This window comes from Phodopus roborovskii, unplaced genomic scaffold, assembly GCF_943737965.1.
Source record: "Phodopus roborovskii unplaced genomic scaffold, PHOROB, whole genome shotgun sequence".
Classification (NCBI taxonomy): domain Eukaryota; kingdom Metazoa; phylum Chordata; class Mammalia; order Rodentia; family Cricetidae; genus Phodopus; species Phodopus roborovskii.
Window position 1 is genome coordinate 15,335,895 of NW_026126629.1, and position 14,565 is coordinate 15,350,459.

A 14,565-nucleotide genomic window follows, 5' to 3' on the forward strand; every position below is an offset into this window, starting at 1 on the left:
TGGGTACTGGGAACCAAACTCAGATCCTCTGCAACAGTAGCACAAAGTCTTAACCACCAAGCCATCTCTCCAACCTACAGATTCATCTTTATTTTGTGCCACATAGCTTCAAAAAAAAAAAAAGTTACTGTATTCTTTTCATTTCTTTTTTTTTTTCCCAAGTATATTCAAAGGAAAACCTAGTGGCATTAAGAAAAAATAATACCCAGCATGGACAAAGCCCTAGGCTTGGTTCTTAACACCCTACAAACCATCCCAAGATTCAGGAGGTAGAGGCAGGAGTTCAAGGTCACCCAGGACTACATAGTAAGACTTTGTCTCAAAACAAACTTAACTACTTTAGTAGTGATAGCAATTCAAAGTGATAGCAATTTTTTAAATAGACAATAAAGATCTCATAAAATTTGGAGGTGACTAAGAGGTTCCCCCAAGGACCTTCTAAACATGAGACTAAGGTCTGGAGGGGTAGTGACCCATTATAGAGTCAGCCAGAAGCCATAGACTAAACATGAACTTTGACATGAGACCTGAGCTTGGATCAAGGCTATTTTATACACTTTTAGTGATATTAGAAGAGACTCTTTTCAACTGTTTATCTGAAAAAGGTGATGACATTCGCACCACAGAGATATTTTGCAAACTGAATGTAAAAACTTCTAAAGAAATTACAATTCAAATTTCCACCAAAATGTAATGTCGTTATTGCCAGTACCAGAGCCATTAACCCTGCCACATTTTCTTCACTCATGCTCTTTTTCCACTCCCTCCATACACACAGTCTTCTGTGAGAACTAGCAGTGAGAATAAATGGATAACAAATAGTTCAAAAATATGAACCACATAAGTCAGAATTTGACATCATGAACCTGTATCAAAGTTTCTATCATCGACTTGGAGTTGGAGGCAAAATTAAAAAGTATTTGGTCTTGTGCTATGTATGGTTGGTCTCATCTGCAATTCCAGCACATGAAAGGCAGAAAGCAAGACAGGCTGGAAGTTCAAGGCCAGTGTGGTCTACATGGTGAATTTCAGGCAAGCCAGAGCTCTATAGCAAGACCCTGTCTCAAAACAAAATAAGCAAGCTTGTTCTTTTTTTCACTCATTCATTAAACAAATATTTGTTCTTTTCTGGTGATGACACGTCCCCATGAAAAAAGACCTCTCCCAAAGGATCCTTACCCCACTCCAGATGAGGAGACCTGGTACAGAGCCTCAATTCCTATCCCAGTAATGCTATAAAACCACCAGGGCCCAGGGTGGTGGTGCATACCTTTAACCCTAGCACTCATGATGCAGAGGTAAGCTTAGAGGCCAGTGAGTTCCAGATTAGCCTGTCTCAAAAACAGAGCTACCCGACTAACCTTCGGTGGTCTTGAACAATGCATACATGGCCTATGTTTGTGATTTTGTTAGCTTTAATTAACTTACAGAGTAGATTTCTTATGGCATGTTCATATACATTTAGTTTGGGTTGACCTTCCCTTCCCCTCCTCTGCCATTGGCTGTGCTCCCCATGTCCTCTTAAACCCTTCTACTATCTTGTCACATGTGCTCCCCACCAACAAAGTTGCCCCGTGACAGACTACAGGGGGAAAGCAAAGCTTACAGAAGGATGTTCCTCCAGAAGAAGCACTCTGAAGATGATTGGAAGCCATCCCCAAACATATTTTGGATAAGACAACAATGCACTGAACACTCACCAGGTGTCAAGGGGACTGCTCTGGACAGTGAAAATGTGACTGTTGAATTCAATAGACAATCAATATACTTTCGAGGAACTTAGACTCCAGGAAGTTGGAATCAGCCAAACTAGGGAAGTAACATGTGTCAGATTAACTCTAGGAGGAAGAAATATTTGGGCAATTTAAAGCTATTCTCCAGGTTAATAATGGCAAGAGGCTAGACTTCCATGAATTCATGATAAGGACAAGGTATAGAGAAAGAGTTCTTGATGAAATAAACTTAGCAGTGGGCTCCATACTTTTTTTAAGACTATGTAACTCAGGTTGGAGAGATGGCTCAGCTGTTAAAGGCTAGGCTCACAGCCAAAAATATAGGAATATGTAACCCTGATTTGGATAATCTATGTAAAATACTGCTTTGAGTTTTCTAAGCATTGGCCTTCCGAGGACAGGTCCAGAATTCAGTGTTTCTTCTCAGAGCTCCATTCATCCAATCTGGGCAGCAGATGGCTCCTTGATGTATATTGTTTATGTGCCAGTAAACTCATAAACTGAAAATATCACAAGTAAAGACCGCATTGAAGGGACTGAGGATGTCAGTGGATGATGGTAGAGTGCTTGTCTATCATACATGAAGCCCTAGGTTCTAGCGGTAGCAATGTAGAAAGGGAGTATAGTGACATTTGCCTGTAATCTCAGCGCTCAGGGGATGGAGGCAGGAGAACCAGAAGTTCAAGTTTATCCTGTTGTTCTTGGCCACCCCAGGCCAACTGGCCTGGGAGCTTCTGATGGACTACCCTGTCTCTGGCTTACAGCTTGAAGCAGGGTGCTGAAGTTACAGATGCAGTTTTCTGCTCAGGCTCCAGGGAATGAACTCAGGTCATCATTAATTAGACTGCACAGTTAGCATCTTCACCTGCTAAGCTATCTTGCCAGCCCATAAGCATTTGATTGAGTGATCAGGAAAGACCATTCTGAGGTTAAAGTCTGGGGATGGAGGTCAGCCAGAAGGAAAAAGAATGGTAAAGGACATAAGGGAAGCAACGGGAATCCTGAGGACACAAGGCTTGAGAACATAGGTAGGGAGAGGCAAGGCATAGTGGGCCTTGGCTACACTGAAGAAAATTGCTAATTACAAAGGGAGGGAATAAATGATTGACAACAAGAAAACGAACCTGAATTCTGATAAATGCAAGAATTTTATTCTTCTAAAGCATTTCACTTGGAAGAAGTGTGCTTCTGGGTCCAGACAGCTGCTCCCAAATAATCATTCAAAGACTTAATATTATAAATGCTCAGCCTATAGCTTAGGTTTGTTTTTAGCTAGCTCTTACAACTTAAATTAACCCATTGCTGTTAATCTCTGTGCTGCCAGAGGTTTATCTCATTTACATACCTCCCATCCTGCTTGCTCTGCATTTCATGGCATCTCAGGGCCGATGACTGACTTTCCCCTTCTCCCCAGCATTCTCTCTGCCCTGAAAATCCTGCCTAGCCATCGTCCAATCAACTTTTTGTTAACAACGAGAGCAGCATGTCTTCACAGTGTACAAAAGGATTATTCCACAGCCCTAGATGAATGTGAAGGATCTCTCACAGTTGGAATGCAGTCAGCTAAAGCCTGGGGAGACAGCAGTGTTGTGAGGGTATGATGTGTGGGAAGCACAGATCTATGCTTGTCTATACACACTCCCACACACAGGTCTTACTTCATTACAATCACACTACGTGTACTGTTCTGAGATTTGCTTTCTTTTAAGAACCATTGATTTTTTTCAACTGTGAACTCCATTGTATAATCCTAGTTACACCTCTACAAAATGCAGCTGAAGGGTTATCTGAGACTAAGGACTATGAATGAGTTCATCTCTTGATTCGGTTGCAGGATAAAGGCCAGCATTCATTTTGTTAAGGTAATCAACTACTTTTCTGAGCCATTTAATGTCTACATCTTGTTTTGTGCCTCTCTCGGAGCCTCAGGTTCACATGTCGGGGCTTTGCTACCCTGCCTCATCTGGCTGTCCCACTGCTGTCAACTGATGCCCACTTGTTTCACTAGGTGGAGGAATGACTGTGTGCTCTCCTAGCCTTTTTTCCCAGTACATCAACTGGTTCAAGAAGTGGGCTTGTGAACTGAGGCAGGAAAGTCAGAATCTTTCCTCCTAAGAGTATGTGAAAACTGGAGCTCATGAGCCAGGCGGTGGTGGCACATGCCTTTAATCTCAGCACTCTGGAGGCAGAGGTAGGCAGATCTCTATGAGTTTGAGACCAGCCTGGTCTATAAGAGCTAGTTCCAGGACAGCCTCTAAAACCCCAGAGAAACCCTGTCTTGAAAAACCAAAACCAACCAAACAAACAATACTGGAGCTTACAAAGTGATAGCCTCTTCCTCGTTAGTGGTCACAATAGAAGTTCAAGAACATCTTCAGCAGGAGAGAAGAAATCAACTGGCATTGAGAAATAAAAACTGGAAAAGACAGTCTCCAAGCAGGTGGGCTCCACCAGCCTCCTGTGTCTACTCATTCCCAAGGCTCCGTGACTATTTTTTCTGTGGTTTAATAAATTTCCCTTTATCCATCACCATTATTTAACCAGGTGATGCATGCCTTTTAATCCTAAGCCTTGAGAGCCAGAGGCGGCCTCACAGGGGTGAGCTAAGGCCCGCCTGGTGTACACAATAAGTTTCAGCCAGCTAGAGCTATACAGTGAGTCCCTGTCTCAAAATAAAACAAACCGTTTTTATTACATTTATTTAATTGTTCATTCAGAGAGGGAGGTACAGGTAGACTCAGAGGGCAACCTGTAGGAGTAATTCTCTCCTTCCAGTGTGTGGGTTTCGGAGCTGCAACTCGGTTGTCAGACTTGATGACAAATACTTTACCTGTGAGCCAACCTTCCTTGATCCTCTTTAAGTTGGGAGTGGTTTTGCAGGGAATGTTGTTCAGTGAGTGATGCAAATACATAAAAGGCTCGATACAAAAAGGTTTGATCTCTACCACTGCAAGAAACGCACGCATGCACATGCACAGAAATATAATGATCACCAAACAAGGATAGCAGGGGCACTTGAAGCCCTCCTAATCTGCCATTCAGTTTACCCACGCCACGTTTCTAATCACACAGTGTAGCAAAGAAGTGTGCCTGCATTTCTTCAGACAAATCCCACATAGCCCTGCTGTCCTACATCCCTTCCAAATGGGGTTCTGCACCTGCCTCTGGCTGAGCCCCTATCCTACCTCCCAGACTACTTTGCCCGAGTATCCGGTCTTCCTGTGGACTGTAGGTTCTACCTTGTCATTGAAACTAGAATTATGGAGTTATCCTAGCTCCTATCTTCTCCACGGTGATTCTTACCGACAAACAGTAATTATTCCAGGTTGCCAAATGCACTTCCTGACCCTGTCAGTCTTCTCTCCATCCTCAGGATCCTGCCTTCTGACAGCTCTCCTCTACTGATCTAACTGATCTGTGTCCATTTTGCTTCCTCCAACCATCTCTAAAAACAGATCTGACCATCTGTTCAGTGGACCTGCATGGCAATCAGATAAGGCTTCCCATTGTTTGAGGTAGAGCCTTCAAGTGCCCCACTGACCATTTGGTCTGGTCTCCCCATCTCTTGTGTGCCTGCCTTCATAACAGCATTGTGGTGGCCACTTCTCTGAGTTTCTCCAACACCCCCACACTGTTTCACTAGCTAATGACTGTCTGCTTATGTATCCTCTCACTGGTTTCCACAGGAAGCAGTTTGTGAGGAATGCTATGTGGAGCACACTAGTAGGCAGGCTGTGTTGTGCTTTAAAATTTTTGTCTTTTCATTGGATTTTATCTTTTGGTTTTTCCAGATACAGACAGGCATTAGACTGGAAAGGCTTGGAAGCAAAACACAAAAGAATGTCATCATTGTTGTCACTTAGCTGAGAACCTACTTCCTTTTTCACAAACAAATTCTATTCAAAAACTAAAGCATTTTATTACATAAATTTTTAGAATTCTCTGCCATGTGCAAATTGTCTATCCTTTTTATCTAGTTCTGGTTCAAAGCTATGTGATAAACAAAAGGGTATGTAGACTATTTCCAAGCCATTTTTAGACTCTGGCAAGAGCCTGCAACTACTTTCCCCCTACTGAAGCAATTGCAGGTGCTGCCTTTGGAGAAAAGTGGGTACAGAGTCACCAGTGTGAGTCTGGGTCAGAAGGAAGGAAAGCCATGGTGATCAGTCTAACTAGCATGTGACCACCTCTCAATAGCCCCTGCGGAGCCCACTCCTGCTGGTACTGTATTTTTCTGGCTTGGGATCAAGGTTTGGTGGGGTTGTCTTTAAGAATGGAGTATTAGGAATGATGGTTCATGACACCAGGCCCAGAACCTGGGAAGCTGAGGTAGAAAGTTCCCTCTGAATTCAAGGTCAGCCTGGGTTACCCAGTAAGAGTCAGGTTGGCCTGGGTTAGGATGAGACCCTGCTTCAAACTCTGTCCCCAGAAAGAGGAGGAAACAAAATCAAACATGAGTATTCATTTCTAATAAGAAAGGGAGAAAGCAACAAAAGACTGGAATTACAGCTTTCTAGGTCTTTCTGTCCTGAAATCCCTTTAGGCAAATGGCCAGAAATGCTTACATAGGAATGCTCTCTCCCCTGATTACAATCTAGCTTCCTCTCTTGACCTAGACCAGAAACTCAGCCTTACAAAACAAGGCGCCCATGTAAAGCTACTCTGGGTCCAGGCCTCAAGAATGAAGAACCCACCCATTTTGGGGTCCCAATTCCCTGGTTCTTGTATGTTAGAAGCTGGCGATACCTGTTCAGGGCTGTTCTTAGAGCCAGGACCAAGACATGCCCTGGAGTTGAGAGGTTAAATCAGATTACCCAAGGAGATGAGGTTGAAACACTTCCACAACTCCCACCTCCACACAAATGGTTGTCTTTCTCCACCTTCTAGTTGGTTTGTTCCTGTCTGAGAAGTTCAGGTTGGATGTGATGGTAATGCTAAGAAGGGCAAGCTGTCAAAAGGGATGCATTATTAGGTTGGAGGTTAGGATGGAGAAAGAGTACCACAGAACCCTCAGGCAGTGGCTCAGATCTGAGCACAGATGTTAGGTCCCTTTGAGTTGCTTCAAATGATTAAAATAACTAGATGTATCTATAGCTTGTAGGTTCATAACCAGGATGTGACTTTAAAGGACAGAAAATAAATTTTCTTTGTGGTCCAGGTGGGCCTTTAACTAGGCTCATACAATCCTCTTGTCTCAGCCTTTGACAAGTAGCTAGGAATACAAGACACATATTATTCTTATTTAATAGTATATTTTCCTTGTTCATGTTTGGGGATTGGCACTTAATATTTTTTCCCACTGAATCTTACAACCCTAAGCCAAGGTTCAGGCTGGTTCAATGCCTCGCCCTACAATACCTCTCTCCATTAGAAACTCAGTCTCAGATCTTGTACCTCTCTTTAGTGGAAATGTTATGTTCATCGGAAACATGGGGCAGAAGCCAGGTGAGTTTGGTTTCCATTCACTGGACTCTTATTATGATCCAGGCATGAGGATTCGTAGGCAGTGAGCTGAGGTATGGCTCAAGAGCACCAACTCACCATGTGTTGGGTCCTGTGTTTCATTTCCAGGACTGCAAAAATAAGAAAGAAGGAAAAAAAAAAAATAAGTGATTGCTAATTTGAGGTGAATAAGACTTCAGCGAGGCCTCAGAGGGAGCTGGTGGAGGAAACAGACATGTGATGCCATAGTTTCACTATCATAGTAGCAAAGGTTTCTGCAGCTTTCCTGGAAGGAAGCCATAAAAGCAACAGAAGGTGCTATAGGGACTCCACCAGTTCTGAAATTTCTTTTCCATCTATTAGTTTTATTTTAAAAGTCATGTCCTTAAAGGTGGCTCATGCATTTAATCCCAGCACTCAGGAAGCAGAGGCAGGTGGATCTTTGTGAGTTCAAGGCCAGCCTAGTCTACAGAGTGAGTTCCAGGACAGTCAGGATTGTTACACAGAGAAATCCTGTCTTGAAAAACAAACAAACAATGACAACAAAAACAATCATGTCCTTTAAGTTGTTTTTCAAATTAACTTGTTTTTCAATTAATAAAATTTCAATTTTATTGTATTTATTTATATATTTTTTTAAAATTCTTTACATTTTTAAAAAAAGGTTATTAGTCACCTTTTTTTTTGAGACAGGATCTCATGTAGCCCAGGCTAGCCTTGAACTTATATCGCTGAGGATAACTCTGAGCTTTTGATACCCCTGCCTCCATCTTCCTGAGATTACAGGTGTGCAGCACCAGGTCCAGCTGATGCTGCACTGTGGGCAGATTGAGCCCAGGGCTCCTATGTGCCACACAAGCATCCGGACACCTGAGTGATGTTCCCAACCCTGTTACTTCTTACAGAAAAGGACGTGAAGGTTCTCTGCAACATTGTGTACTTCACACTCAGTGTTAGAGACTCTTGCTTGAGAGGCAGAAGAAACTGCCCTGCCTCCACCCCATATGATCTAGTAGGGAGCAACCAAAGTTTCCTAGGGAGAAAATTCCAGAGCAAGGCAGGAGCAAGGAACTGGATCCCAGCCCAAACTGTGACCGAAGTCAATTGCTAATCACTGCGTTATACTGGGCTGCATTTGAAGTGTGGCTTATTAGGCATTTAACAGTTGTTTTCTTTCCTGTTTAACATAAACACTTGTGGACAAATCACTTTCTAGAAGGCAAAAGAAAAGTAATGAAAATTGAGCACTGACTTCATGCTAACCACTGGCATGTACTAGCTAAGTTAATTCCCGCATCTGTTCCATTAGGTGACTAGTATTTATCTTGGGTATTCCTGTTTTGGAGCCTATTCTACTCCCAGGATTTCTTTCTCACTTTTCTCTAACAAATTTATGTTCACTCTTCTTAACATATTATCTCCTTTTTGTAGAGATAGCAATGGGGATTCTAAGAGGCTAACATGCTGTGTGTTAGTTAGATCTAAAAGTAGGACCTAAGGCCCAGAGTTTGACCCTATAAAGTTTATGTTCTTCTGACCACACCATGCTGAAGTCTATTCCTGCTTTTGCTTGTAATGGCAGCAGAGGCAATGGGATTGGCTTCCAGTTTCAAGGAAGAGCAGGCAGACTTTCCATGAGTGGTTTGGTCATGGAAACCTCTGGCTGGCATTTTTTGCACCCTACCCCACCAAGCTGTGTGTGTTGAATCTGGACAAGGACAGGGAAGGGTGTATGGGCCATCCCCTGGGAGTGTCCACTGAAGTCTGCTTTGTACAGTTTATAATTTGCTGTAAACAGCTTCTGTCCCTAATTAAACCTGTATGATCATGCCTAGACTTTTAGGAAACAAGGTTTCTTTTTATGGTTTGTTCCTCAGTGGTAAAAATCAGAGCTCTCTTGAATCCATATGCTTCCATTACTTGTTGGGTCCCAACTATGGGACTCTGGATTGTAGTCTACAAATACACAGGTCCTGGAAAACACTCAGCAAATGCCAGATGAGGGGACCACTGGTAATTATGTCTCATCTCTTCACATCCTGCTCAGCAGGGCTCCAGACACCTGATGTCATTTCTGCTAGGCTGGGCTAAGATGTAACTCTCAGTTAGACAGTGTTGCTTGAGTGGTTTTTGAGAAGCACTTTGGTTCAGAATGACTTATTCCTCCTTATTTGGTTCAGAATGAGACAGGTGCTCAATGAAACCACCTTAATATGAAGTTGGCAATAAAAGAAAATGACTGTGGTGCGGTATCTTTAACTTTTGCTAATTAAGAAGAGTATGTGTTTATTAAATAAAATCTTAAAAACACACATAAATAGAAGAAAAAGTGATCATGGCCTTCTTGCCCAGAAACAACCACTGTTTAGCATTTTGACCAATTTTCTATTATCAGAGAATTGCGGTTAACATTTTTTACAGTTTATTGTGGTTAAAAAAAAAGATATTTCATATAAATTGAAATCAGGATTTTTTTTTAAAAAAAAAAGATTTACTTTTTTATTTATGTGTGTTTCTGGGCATGTGCATGTGGGTTCCCCCAGAGGTCAGAAGAGAGCACTCAATTCTATGAAGCTGGAGTTACGGGAAGTTGTGAGCTGCCCAACTTGAGTGCTAGGAATTGAACACAGGTCCTCTGCAAGAGCAGTGTGTGCTCTTAACCACTGAGCCACTTCTCCAGCCTCCAGATAGCATTTAAATCAGAAATTTTGTTTACTGAATAGGGGCCTCTATTGCCAGTACTCATTGCCCCTTTCCTAGTAAAAACTATAGGAAAGATTCCTGGAGCTGGAGGCATAGCTGCTACAGCTCTTGCTTGTCTGATACACGAAAGCTTCGCACTGAGCACTGCCCATTAGAAATTCAGTGAAAATGGAAACGGCCACTATATGCTGTCTCATCTTGGCAGTCACTGATCTTACATAGTCCAGTACTGATTGTAGCTACAAAGAAGGTACAAATGTGAGCAGGTAATGTTAAACTGATAAGATTAATCTTATGTTTTATTTACTTTAAACAATGTTTAATTAAAAAATGTTTAATTTTATAGGCAGGTGGATCTCTATGAGTTTAGGGTCAGCTTGGTCTACAAAGCAACTTCCAGGACAGCCAGAGCTGCTATAGAGAGAAATCTTGTCTCAGACAAAAACAAAACAAAACAAAACAAACAAAAAAAAAAACAAACAAACAAAAAAGAAGTTTATTTTTGTGGCTCTGGGGATTGAACTGAGGTCCTAATACCACTGAGCAATTCCACCCCAGCCCCCCTTTGAGGCCATAACTTTCAAGCTTCCCAAGCAGGCCTTGAACTTTGCCTTGGCTTTTAAAGTACTTGCCATGCTAGAAGACTTCCCCCCTGAACTACACCCACAGAAGATTCTGAAATCCTAGGGGTCACAGGCTTGTGCTACTGCACCTGAGGACTTGTAACTATGTAGTCACACATATTCAGGTCAAGTGGCTATAATGTTGCCTGGGAAATTCTACATAGTGGAATCTATTAACAACAACAACATCAACAACAAAAATATTCAGTGGTCTTAAAGTATACAGTGGACAGGGAATGAAAACTGGCATTGAAAATCTGTCATTTGAAACAGTGACAGGACTGGTTTTTCCCTTCCTTCCTTCCTTCCTTTTTTTTTTTTTCTTTTTTCTTTCTTTCTTTTTTTTAACCCAGCAATGAGAAATGACACACTCCATGGTAAAAATGGAGAGGGGCTCACAATTAGTCTGTGGAAAGGAAGTCAGTCATTAACTACCTTCTGACATCCTAGCAATTAGCCAGGCTCGGAAGAAGAGCAGGTATCTCCAGGGAGGTGCCAAATAAATAGGAGACAAGAGACTGTAAAAATGAAAAGCCTTTTGGTCTTTCATCACAGGATAATCCAATGCATTCGAATTAAGGGCAAAGAGCTCAGTGATAGCCTTTGTGAGGAAATAGGAGCTGTGTAGCAGGATATCCTTCTTCCGCACTAAAGCACCCAATTCTTTCAATTTTATATACAGCGGAAGCAATTAATTGTACTAGAACGAAATCCACAGCTGGCTCTTCCTGATGGCCCCATAAGCAACGAGCACTATTGTTCAGCTTCCGGGACAGAAGTAGAGTCATTCTTCTGCTGCCAGACTGAGATTTTCTGATTGCCTAGTGCAACTTCTCCAAAGATAAAAAAACCTGCTAACATCCAAAACTCAACTTTTCTTGTCATCACACATTTGGAGGTGTAAACAACTGTCAGAAGTTAACTTTTTATTTGCAATATAATCGGAACATGTGACTGACTTGATGGTGGTATTTCTTCTAAACTTTATATGACTGAATCATAAGTTACTCATTTTTGTTTGTTTTACATGTTTATATGAAGTCAACTGTACTGCTTTTTTTTTTGTGATTCAACATTCATACTGTGGCTATTTAGGGATTGTGCTAAACAAATGATTTTACATTAAAAACCTAGAAAACTCAACATTCATTCCAAACTGCCTATGTGCTATTATTTTGTCTTCTAGATGCATCAAAACACGGTATGTCATTCATTTGTAGATGCATGTTTTAGAAAACCTTTAAAAACCACAATGTCTTCCACTTGTTGATGTGTTGTAGTTTAATTGGAGATTAAAAAAAATCTAAAATAATGGTGTATTCTATAATCAATGATATCTTTGCTACTATGGAAAGAACAACAGTAACTTTTGGTATGAAGACAAACCTATCAGTTAAATACATGGAAGCTTCAATTACATCTTATATGGAATTCTAATTTCATTAAGACAAATACGAAGCTTGTTATTTTCATTTCTTCCCCAGTCTTCTTTAAAACAAGTTATTATTACTATTATTGTTTTGTTCTTTAAACAATTTTTAGAAAAGACTTTTTATTCTATGTATGAGTATTTTGCATGCATATGTGTACGCAAGAATAGTCAGTGCTCTTAACTGCTGAGCCATCTCACTGCTCTGACGTTGTTCTTTTGAATAGTCTCATGTAGCCCAGGGAGGACTGGAATTCTGTATGTATCTGAGGATGACCTTGAACTTCAGGTCACCATCACCTTCCAGCTTCTGAGAGTACAAGTATACATCACCATACCTGGATCTCAACCAGTTGCTTTAGATTTTCTGGTGCTGCAAACTGAACTTGGGACCTTGCATGCGCTAGGTAAGCCCTCTACTGTGAGCTACCCACTTCTCTAGCTCCAAGTTTTCTGGTTATAAAAGTGTTATTGCCCACTGTATGAGGTAAAACTGTAGAAAATAGGAGCTATGCATTGGATTCCACTCAGACCACTCCCAATACTCTGTCCTGATTTCCTTTTAGTTATGCATACACTTATTTTGTAACAGAAAATTAAATGCTTAAGTACATCTCCCCAACTATCCTAAAAGGTACATAGTATTAAGCAATTAAAAATTCATTTTTTTAAAACAACTTCTTTGATTAACATTTAATAGCTGTACTTGTTTGTTATTTAATATTTCAAAACAAGTCTAAGACATGTACTTATCAAATCTGGACAATCCTCATTCCGTCTCCTTATCATTTTGTTTAGCTTTTGAGTGTCTCTCTTCACATTCTTGCTTGAAATATGTAACAGGTGTGGAAAGCCTTGGCTTTGATCTTCAGCAAAGTGCATGCTCATTCTTGCACACGCATGAGCGCACCCCCCCACAGAGATTAGGCTCTCTGATGATAACTGGAACAGTACTTTTGTGGTGTTTGTTACATGTACAGTTATTAAAAAACAAACAAACAAACAAAAAAACCCCAAAAACCAACTCTGTGTACACCTTTAATCCCAGCACTTGGGAGGCAGAGGCAAGCAGGGTCTCTGAGTTCCTGGGCAGTCAGGTCTACACAGGGAAACTATGTGTCTAAAAGGAAGGAAAGAGGGAAAAAGAGAGGGAGAGAGAGGGGAGAGAGGGAAGAGGGGAAGGGGGAGAGAAGGAAGGGGAGGGGGAGAACAAGAGAAAAACCCTGGACACCACCAGCCATGAAAGGCAATTTGAATAGTGCTTTCCTTGGTAACCTAGCAACCCTGGGTTCAGCACTTAGGCTACAGCAATGATGGTGTGAGGATGGGGGTGAGGGAAACAAGGGGGACAAAAGCACAGTCTATTGCAAGCAGTCTGTTATTTCTTCCCTCCTCCAGCTGGACTTTGAAAACAATGAATTAGCAGAGGCAAAGGTGTGGACGCATTTGTATTTTGATGACCTACCTTAGCTTGTCTCTTCCTAGGGAGGAGAGGCTTCCTAGCTGGGAGGTGAAGAAGCACCTACTCACAATTAGACGGTTAGGATACACGATCTTTTTTTGGAGCACAGTTAACAGATGTCGTCACAATGCAGTGGTTTCTAGACTTATTGGGAATGTGGTGTTTCACTAGAAGAAGCCTAGAAAAAGTGGCATGTCTAGCTGAGAGGACAACCACGTAGGAGGTGAGCTAGTATAGCTCAGGCTACAGTGAGGAAGACCCGCTTTAAAGGTGCACAGCAAACTAAATAAAAATAATCGACACTTTAGAGGAGCAGGTTCTGGTAATTGGTTAAATACAGGATTATGTTTGTCTGGAAGAAGTGAGAAAGTAGTTTTCAAAAGCAAATGGAGTCTCATATTAACTGCTGGAGGCAGCTATTAAGACTATCGTCAATGAAAGTTGTGCCATTAGAGGACAAGAACATATATGATGCCTACACCATACTGTCATACAGTCACCGTTTAATAAATATTTAGCACCTACTGGTATGCCAAGCAGTGTGTTAGAAAACAAGGATTAGGACCTGGCACTATACAGCTCAGTGGTAGAACACATGCTTAACCTCAACAAGACCTCTGGGTTCTACCTTCAGTACTGAAAAACAAAACAAAACAAAAATCAGCACTGCCCAACCACAAGCCAGGGTATTTTTTACCAGGCAAAAATTATTTGTAGTATATCCAGTATATATACATATGTATTTCCTCTATATAACATTTTCTGCTATATATACACAGATACTACCTACTTTTTTTTTTTTTTTTCTGGTTGAAAAACACTAGTGTAACAGGTCATTAGCTCACTGCCCTCAATGTGGGGAAGGTGGGGCAGTGAGCTGTATAGCAGGATGGGGTCAATTTGTGCCCGGCTGAGTGAGAGCGGGGATGGGAGGAACTGCAGTTCCCGAGAGCAGCACCTGATAACCAGAGAAGTGAGCAAACAACAGGTGGTAGTCTAGGAGAACAGTTGGCAGCAGGATACCCAGCCCCAGGAAATGAGGGAAAGCACTGCTGATTAGAACAGCCAGGAACACCGAAGGTGGAAGAAAAGAGCTAGAGGCACATAGCCCGGCCAGTCTGTACCCTGGGACTGGCGTGAACCCTGACAACAGACAGAGAAGCTTGCAGTCTC